This window comes from Bos mutus, chromosome 2 (genome assembly GCF_027580195.1).
Source record: "Bos mutus isolate GX-2022 chromosome 2, NWIPB_WYAK_1.1, whole genome shotgun sequence".
Taxonomy (NCBI): Eukaryota; Metazoa; Chordata; class Mammalia; order Artiodactyla; family Bovidae; genus Bos; species Bos mutus.
Window position 1 is genome coordinate 63,814,776 of NC_091618.1, and position 8,248 is coordinate 63,823,023.

Consider the following 8,248-nt stretch of genomic DNA (forward strand, 5'->3'; position numbering starts at 1 on the left):
ATTGCTTTCATTTGTTTAAAATTTGGCTTTCTGTCTGAAGAAGAACTAAAAAGCCTCTTGAAGAAAGTAAAAAAGGAGAGTGAAAAAGTTGGCTTAAAGCTCAACTTTCAGAAAACTAAGATCATGGCATCCAGTCCCATCACTTCATGGCAAATAGATGGGGAAATAGTGGAAACAGTGTCAGACTTTATTTTGGGAGGCTTTAAAATCACTGCAGATGGTGATTGCAGCCATGAAATTAAAAGACGCTTACTCCTTGGAAAGAAAGTTATAATTACTTTGTCAACAAAAGTCCATCTAGTCAAGGCTATGGTTTTTCCAGTAGTCATGTATGGATGTGAGAGTTGGACTATAAAGAGAGCTGAGCACCAAAGAATTGATGGTTTGGAACTGTGGTGTTGGAGAAGACTCTTGAGAGTCCCTTGGAGCACAAGGAGATCCAACCAGTCCATTCTAAAGGAGATCAGTCCTGGGTGTTCATTGGAAGGACTGATGCTAAAGCTGAAACTCCAATACTTTGGCCACCTCATGCAAAGAGTTGACTCACTGGAAAAGACCCTGATGCTGGGAAAGATTGAGGGCAGGAGGAGAAGGGGACGACAGAGAATGAGATGGTCGGATGGCATCATCGACTCAATGGACATGGATTTGGGTGGACTCCAGGAGTTGGTGATGGACAGGGAGGCCTGGGGTGCTGCAGTTCATGGGGTCTCAAAGAGTCGGACACAACTGAACTGGTTCAGTCTCCTGTGGGGTTACTGCTCCTTTCCCCTGGGTCTTGGTGCATGCAAGGTTTTGTTTGTGTGCTCCAAGAAAGGAGTCCATTTCCCCCAGTCATATGAAGTCCTGTAATTAAATCCCACTAACCTTCAAAGTCAGATTCCTTGGGGATTCCCATTCCCTTTGTTGGATCCCCAGGCTGGGAAGCCTGATGTGGAACTAAGAAGAACCTTCACAACAGTGGGAGAATTTCTTTGGTATTATTGTTCTCCAGTTTGTGGGTTGCCCACCCAGAAGATATGGGATTTGATTTTTATCATGATTGTGCCCATCCTACAGTCTTGTTGCAGTTTCTCCTGTGTCTTTGGATGTGGGGTATCTTTTTTTGGTGGATTCCAGTGTCCTCCTGTTGATGGTTGTTCAACAGCTAGTTGCAATTTTGGTGCTCTCACAGGAGATGAGCGCATGGCCTTCTACTCTGCCATCTTGAACCACTAATCTGCATTTCTGTCAATGTTGTTGTTGTTCAGTTGCTCAGTCATGTCTGACTCTTTGTGACCCCATGAACTGCAGCATGCCTGGCCTCCCTGTCCCTTACTCTTCTCTCCTGGAGTTTGCCCAAGTTCACATCCATTGCATTGGTGATGCCATCCAGCCATCTCAACCTCTGATGCCCTCTCATCCTTTTGCCCTCAATATTTCCCAGCGTCAGGGTCTTTTCCAATGAGTTGGCTGTTCATATCAGACGATCAAAATACTGGAGCTTCAGCATCAGTCCTTCCAACAAATATTCCTGATTAATTTCCTTTAAGATTGACTGGTTTGATCTCTTTGTTAGTCATCTCCGGCCCCACAGTTCAAAGGCATCAATTCTTTGGCTCTCTGCCTTCTTTATGTTCCAGCTCTCACAATGGTACATGACCACTGGGAAGACCGTGGCCTTGACTTTACAGACCTTTGTCGGCAGAGTGATGTCTCTGCTTTTCAACACACTGTCTAAGTTTGTTATTGCTTTCCTGCCAAGAAGCAGTCCTTTTCGGATTTCACGGCTGCAGTCATGCTCAGTGATTTTAGAGCGCAAGAAGATGAAATCTGTCAGTTTCCACCTTTCCCCCTACTATTTGCCATGAAGTAATGGGGCCGGATGCCATGATCTTAGTTTTTTTTTTTTTTAATATTTAGTTTCAAGCTGGCTTTTTTACTATCCTTCTTTACCCTCATCAAAAGGTTCTGTCAGTAGACATTCTTAATTCTTTCAGGAGTTTCACTGTCTCCTTTTTGAACTGGGTGTCTTGTCAGACTGAAGAGATCTGTTCCGTTGTTCTTTCAGGGAAATTCTCTTGATCTTTTAACTGGGAGCGGTTCCTTTGCTTCTTCATTTTTTTCTTATATTTCTCTTACTCTGAGTTTAGGAAAAAACAATTATCTACTGTAGTCTCAGAGAGCTATTTTTGTGTGAGATCCTGCACATGTAGCTTGCATGGGTTTAATATTTTTGGTCTGAAGGCTGTTTTTAGTATGGATGTCTGTTCCATTTTTCCTCAGCATGTGCTGACCATTATTCCCTTAATTGGAGGAGTAGGTGTGGTGGCTGGTGCCTTCCCCGAGAGCATGTGGCAGCAGCATGGAACTCATGTTTAGAGTCAGTAAAAATATTTAATTTTTTCTCCTTCCCTGATTGCAAAACTCTCGTTCATACAATTAGCTCAGACGATGTCTGGGTGTCAGGGCCTTGGCTTCTGTGCCTTCAACTAGACCGACATGGCATACACTGCCTTTCAGGTTACCATGGCTGTAAAACCACTCCCGTCAATAAACCATTTGTCCTCAGGGCTGTCAAAAGGTTCATGTAAATGATCAGACCTGCTGGAGTAACTTTTTTCTATGGTCTCTATACACTGATGCAACATATTTCCATTCTTAACAGCTGGAAGCACAGTTGCAAGGTTCAAGGTTTGACATAACTTTAAGGGAATGTTGGGGGTATCCAATAGAGCGTGACATCTATTAACCTTCCCCTAGTCAACCAATGATGTCCTTTGATCTCCAGCACAGATTGTACCTGCTGCTGCTGCTGCTAAGTCACTTCAGTCGTGTCTGACTCTGTGAGACCCCATAGACAGCAGCCCACCAGGCTCCCCCATCCCTGGGATTCTCCAGGCAAGAACACTGGAGTGGGTTGCCATTTCCTTCTCCAATGCATGAAAGTGAAAAGTGAAAGTGAAGTCCCTCAGTCATGTCCGACGCTTAGTGACCCCACGGACTGTAGCCTACCAGGGTCCTCTGTCCATGGGATTTTCCAGGCAAGAGTACTGGAGTGGGGTGCCATTGCCATCTCCGGATTGTACCTGATGACGGGTTAATCCATCTAAGTGTTGTCCCAGGGTGAACTTGGAAGCTCATTAACCAACAGCTGTGGCTGCTACTGCCTGCAGGAAGCTTGGCCATCCCAGAGCCATTGGTCTCTGTTCTGGTCCAACCTTTGGGCCAGAACTCCTAGTGCTGTCATGAAGGTATAGGGTAAAGGGCTTATCCAAATTTGGAAGCCCTGTTGCTGGTGCTTTACTCAGCTCAGTCTTTAGAGTCTTAAAGGCCTGCTGGTGGTCCTTAATCCACTGAAGAGGTTCCCTTTCTCCTCCCTTTAGAGCATCATATTGGGGTTTTGCTGTATGTACATCCTTAGTCGCTTAGTCGTCTCTGACTCTTTGTGACCCTGTTCACTGTAGCCTACCAGGCTCCTCTGTCCATGGGATTTCCCTGGCAAGAATACCGGAGTAGGTTGCCATTTTCTTCTCTAGGGGATCTTTCCAACCCGGGGATCGAACCTGTGTCTCTTGCATTGGCAGGCTGATTCTTTACCCATGAGCCACCAGGAAGTTGGGGTTTTGGTACAAAGCCATGATCTGGAGTCCAGATAGGACAGAACCCAGCATCCCTAGAAAGCCTCTGATCCACCTCTTTGTGGTTGGAGGTGGTAATGCCCTCATTGCTGCTTTCAATCTATGGCCAGAGCTCGTGCCCCAGGGGTCAAAACAAATCCTAAATACTATGAGATCTGACCTTTGGTCTGGGAGACTTTACATCCCCTTTTTCCCAGAAAACTTAGGACTTTAACAGTGTTTTGATCTGAATCTTGCTTTGTTACACTACTTATCAATCAATCATCAACTTTTTGTAGCAGAGTTCCCTTCTCAAGGCTCATTTCCCTCAGCTCCCTTGCTAACACATTTCCAGAAAGATGGGGAAACCCTATGGAAAACCCTATGGAAGCACTGTCCAGGTATATTGGGTAGCCTCCAGGGCAAATGGGTCCCTCCATTCAAAGGCACCTGGAGACTTTTGCAGACGCTCCCCGGCGCCGGGCATGGGCGCCGCCGCCGTCGGTCCCCGGGCCGGATTCCGCGCGCGGTGGCCCTGAGGCGCTCAGCTGCCGGGGTCTGCTGAAGGCCGCACCATGAACAGCCGGAGGAGGCCAGTGAAGAAGGACAGCGAGGCCTTGGAGATTTCCATCCCCTTCGATGAGACGCCCCACCTGGACCCGCAGATCTTTTACAGCCTGAGCCCCTCTAGGGGGAACTTCGAGGCCTGTCGGAGGCTGCCTCCCCTACAGCGGCCCTGATGAACAGCGTCCGGGCCCAGCTGCACCTGGCCCTGGAGAGGAACTCCTGGCTGCAGAAGCGCATTGAGGACCTGGAGGAGCAGCGGGACTTCCTGCGGTGCCAGCTGGACAAGTTTATTTCCTCTGCCCGCCTGGACGCAGACGACCACTGCCGGGGGAAGCCCAGGCCTCGGCGGGCCGAGGGGGACAGCCGAGGGGGGACCGGGGGCGAGGCCTCAGACCCCGAGTCAGCTGCCTCCTCCCTCAGCGGAGCATCTGAAGAAGGCAGCACCGTGGGGAGGAAGAGGCAGAAGCAGAAAGGAGGCCCAGGCAGGCGGCGCTTCGGGAAGCCCAAGGCCCGGGAGAGGCAGCGGGTGAAGGACGCAGATGGTAAATTAAAAAAAAAAAAAAAAAAAGGCACCTGGAGAAGGAAATGGCAACCCACTCCAGTATTCTTGCCTGGACAATCCCATGGACAGAGGAGCCTGGTGGGCTATATAGTCCATGGGGTCGCCAAGAGTCAGACATGACTGAGGGACTATATAACAACAACATTCAAAGGCAAAAAGGCTTTAAGAGTCTGGAGGTCAGGGAATACAGAAATGCATCTCTGAGGTCCAAAATTGAGAAATACTGGGTTATCCCTGGCACTTGGTTGAGGAGGGCATATGGGTTTGTCACTAGCAGGTGAATAGGGATGACTGCCTCATTCACTACTCATAAGTCTTGAGCAAACCAATCTTCCCTGTGAGCCTTCTGAATGGGGAGGATCAGGGTGACACAAGGGGATTGGCAGGGCCTAAAGAGTCCATATTTTATGGAATTTGGTGAGCCGAAGTTGGATCCCTCTCAGGGCCTCAGGCTTTAAAGGATATTATCTCTTGCAGAGGTGTTTTTCCCCAGGCCTTCATCTTATTTCTATCAGAGGAAACTGTTTTGCCCTTTCTGACACTGAGGTATCCCAAACTGCAGGATCCACCTGTTCTCTGATTTCTTGGGGGATGTCTTGGGGAATTTTGACGCCCAACTGGTAGGTCATCTGGAGCTCCTAATATGCATTCTCTATTCAGATTCTTTACCTCCTTGGACTTCACCTTGTCCTAAGAAATGTGTGCTCCATTGCTCAGTCATGTCCAACTCTTTGGGACCCTATAGACTGTAGCCCACCAGACTCCTCTGTTCATGGAATTTTCCAGGCTTGGAGTGGGTTGCCATTTCTTCCTCCATAGGATTTTCCCTACCCAGGGATCAAACCCTAGTTTCTTGTGTCTCCTGCATTGACAGGCAGGTTTTTTACCACTGTACCACCTGAACATACTTGTTCCTAACTTATTTAGCAAATCTCTCCCAAGGAGGGGGACAGGGCATTCTGGCATATACAAGAAGGAATGTGTAATAATAATGGGCCCAATTCTGCAGGCAAAGGGAAATGTAAATTACCCTACTTTTGGCTGTCTATCAACTCCCATCGCAGTATATCATGGTCGGAGAGAGCTGGCCAAGTCAGAACAGAGCAGGTAGCTCCAGTGTCTACAAGACATTCATTTCTCCTCCCTGCCACATCAAGGGTGACGTGAAGCTCCGCTGATGTAATGAGGATGGATTGAGTGGGATCTGGAAGCTAGCAGGCACTCATCCCCTTCAGTTTGTATGTGGGAATCTCTCATCTGAGAGATTTGCGAGGAACTGGGGTCAGTTGGGGTTGTCCCTTGGGCATCCCACAGGAGGGTGGTTAGGACATTCTCCCTCCCAGTACACTTTCTGCTGACAAAAGGAACATTAGTTCAGGCCCAGGTGGCTTCTTGGCTGTTTGTCCAGGCTTCTCAGCCCTCTAGAGTCCCCTTGATGTGTGGGGTGAATCAGAGCAGCCAAAAGCTGTGTTTTCTTTATTAGCCTCTTACTTTTATTGTCCGCCTCTATTAAGTCTCAGTTATTACTGTCAACTGAGAAAAAAAAATGCACAACACAAGAGCTATGAGTTAAGTTTTATTTGGGGCCAACTGAAGACTATAGCCCGGGAGACAGCATTTTAGATAGCCCTAAGAAACTGCTCCAGAAAGGTAGTGGAGGAAGGGGAAGTCAGTATGTATGTGATTTTGGTGAAGAGGGAGTTACGTGCAATTAAGCACACATTTCTGCAGAAGGTTGCTGCTACTCTCTTGAAGCTTACTGCTAGTTATGAGGAGCAGACATCACCATTTGTGATCTTAGTGCTTTCTAGATATGAGCTGTAAGAATTGGACTCTTAAAATTTTCTCCTAAAAATATATAACTTTCTGAAGACCTGTTCTGCCAGTTTTTCCCAGAGCACAGAGTGCCTTATTCATGGTCTTCATTCTGAACTCCTTTCAGGGTGTGTTGAAAGTCAGCAACTGCAGTGGCTTAATCCTTATAGAGGCAAATGGCAAGTGCCAATTTTTAGTGGCCAGGACCCCATCATAGTAATAAATTTGGTCATGGTTTGGGAGGCATTTCATCCCACAGTGCTAGGAATTCTCATTCCCAGATCTGGCAAAGATTTCATTGACAGGCCATTCAGTGTGCTGTTATTACTGGCCTAGGCTTTAACAGTAGCCAAAAGTCTCTGGACTACCTGTCTTACTGGCCTCTTATGGTTCAGAGACATATTATATTCCCTCTTGTTGCTTCTTTACATATCTAGAGTTCAGTTCAGTTCAGTCGCTCAGTTGTGTCCGACTCTTTGCGACCCCATGAATCGCAGCACGCCAGGCCTCCCTGTCCATCACCAACTCCCAGAGTTCACTCAGACTCATGTCCATCAAGTCAGTGATGCCATCTCATCCTCTGTCTTCCCCTTCTCCTCCTGCCCTCAATCCCTCCCAGCATCAGAGTCTTTTCCAATGAGTCAACTCTTCCATGAGGTGGCCAAAGTACTGGAGTTTCAGCTTTAGCATCATTCCTTCCAAAGAAATCCCAGGGCTGATCTCCTTTAGAATGGACTGGTTCAGTCCAAGGGACTCTCAAGAGTCTTCTCCAACACCACAGTTCAAAAGCATCAATTCTTCAGTGCTCAGCTTTCTTCACAGTCCAACTCTCACATCCATACATGACCACTGGAAAAACCATAGCCTTGACTAGATTACAATCACTGATCTCATATAGAACTGTATATCTGGTCAACAGCTTCAAGTAACCTGGTCATCATTATTTTTATTGGAGCCTCAATCACACATTTGGTAATGCAAGAAACAATAATCTTGTAAAACAGTCAAAATACAAATGATACATCTAATATCATTACTAGAGTTGTAATATTTAAGCCAAGAGCTTCCTTTACAAACCAGTTTTTGAAGAAGTCATCAGGACTAGGGAGCGTGTCACTTAAGGCAGAAATCTGATTTTTCATATTGTTCATTAAGCATGTTACATTAGAGGATTCATCAGGTATGAAAACACAGCATTCAGTATGAATTATGGCATAGGTGTCTCCCTGAAATGTTGTAAGGATGTCAAGGGCCATGCGATTTTGTAGCACTGTTTGAAGAAAAACAGTGGAGACCTCAGAATTCAGTAGGTTAATACTCTGATTACTATCATGTAAAGCCTCTTGAGTAAATTTTGTTAAGGTTTTCATATGACTGCTTGGCTTCCCAGGTGGCACTAGTAGTAAAGAATTTGCCTGCCAATGCAGGAGATGCAAGAGATGTGGATTCGATCTCTGTGTCAGGGAAGATCCCCTGAAGAAGGAAATGGCAATTCGCTCTAGTATTCTTGCCTGGAAAATTCCATGGACAGAGGATCCTGGTGGGCTATTTAGTCCATGGAGTTGCAAAGAGTCAGATATGACTGAACACACATCTTTCAATCCTATTGAAGGCACAAAAATAGCTGTTAAATTATCATATTAGCAGAATACAGATCTCTTCACCCATCAGGCTTGTACCAATGGTAAATTGGCTGGGACCACCT

The 8,248-nt window shown here is 46.6% G+C and overlaps 1 pseudogene; it reads left to right on the forward strand.

Annotated features, from left to right (window-relative positions):
- Nucleotides 1-4,064: 4,064 nt before the first annotated feature.
- On the forward strand, nt 4,065-5,906 carry LOC138984783 (coiled-coil domain-containing protein 106 pseudogene; annotated as a pseudogene).
- The last annotated feature ends 2,342 nt before the right edge of the window (nt 5,907-8,248 follow it).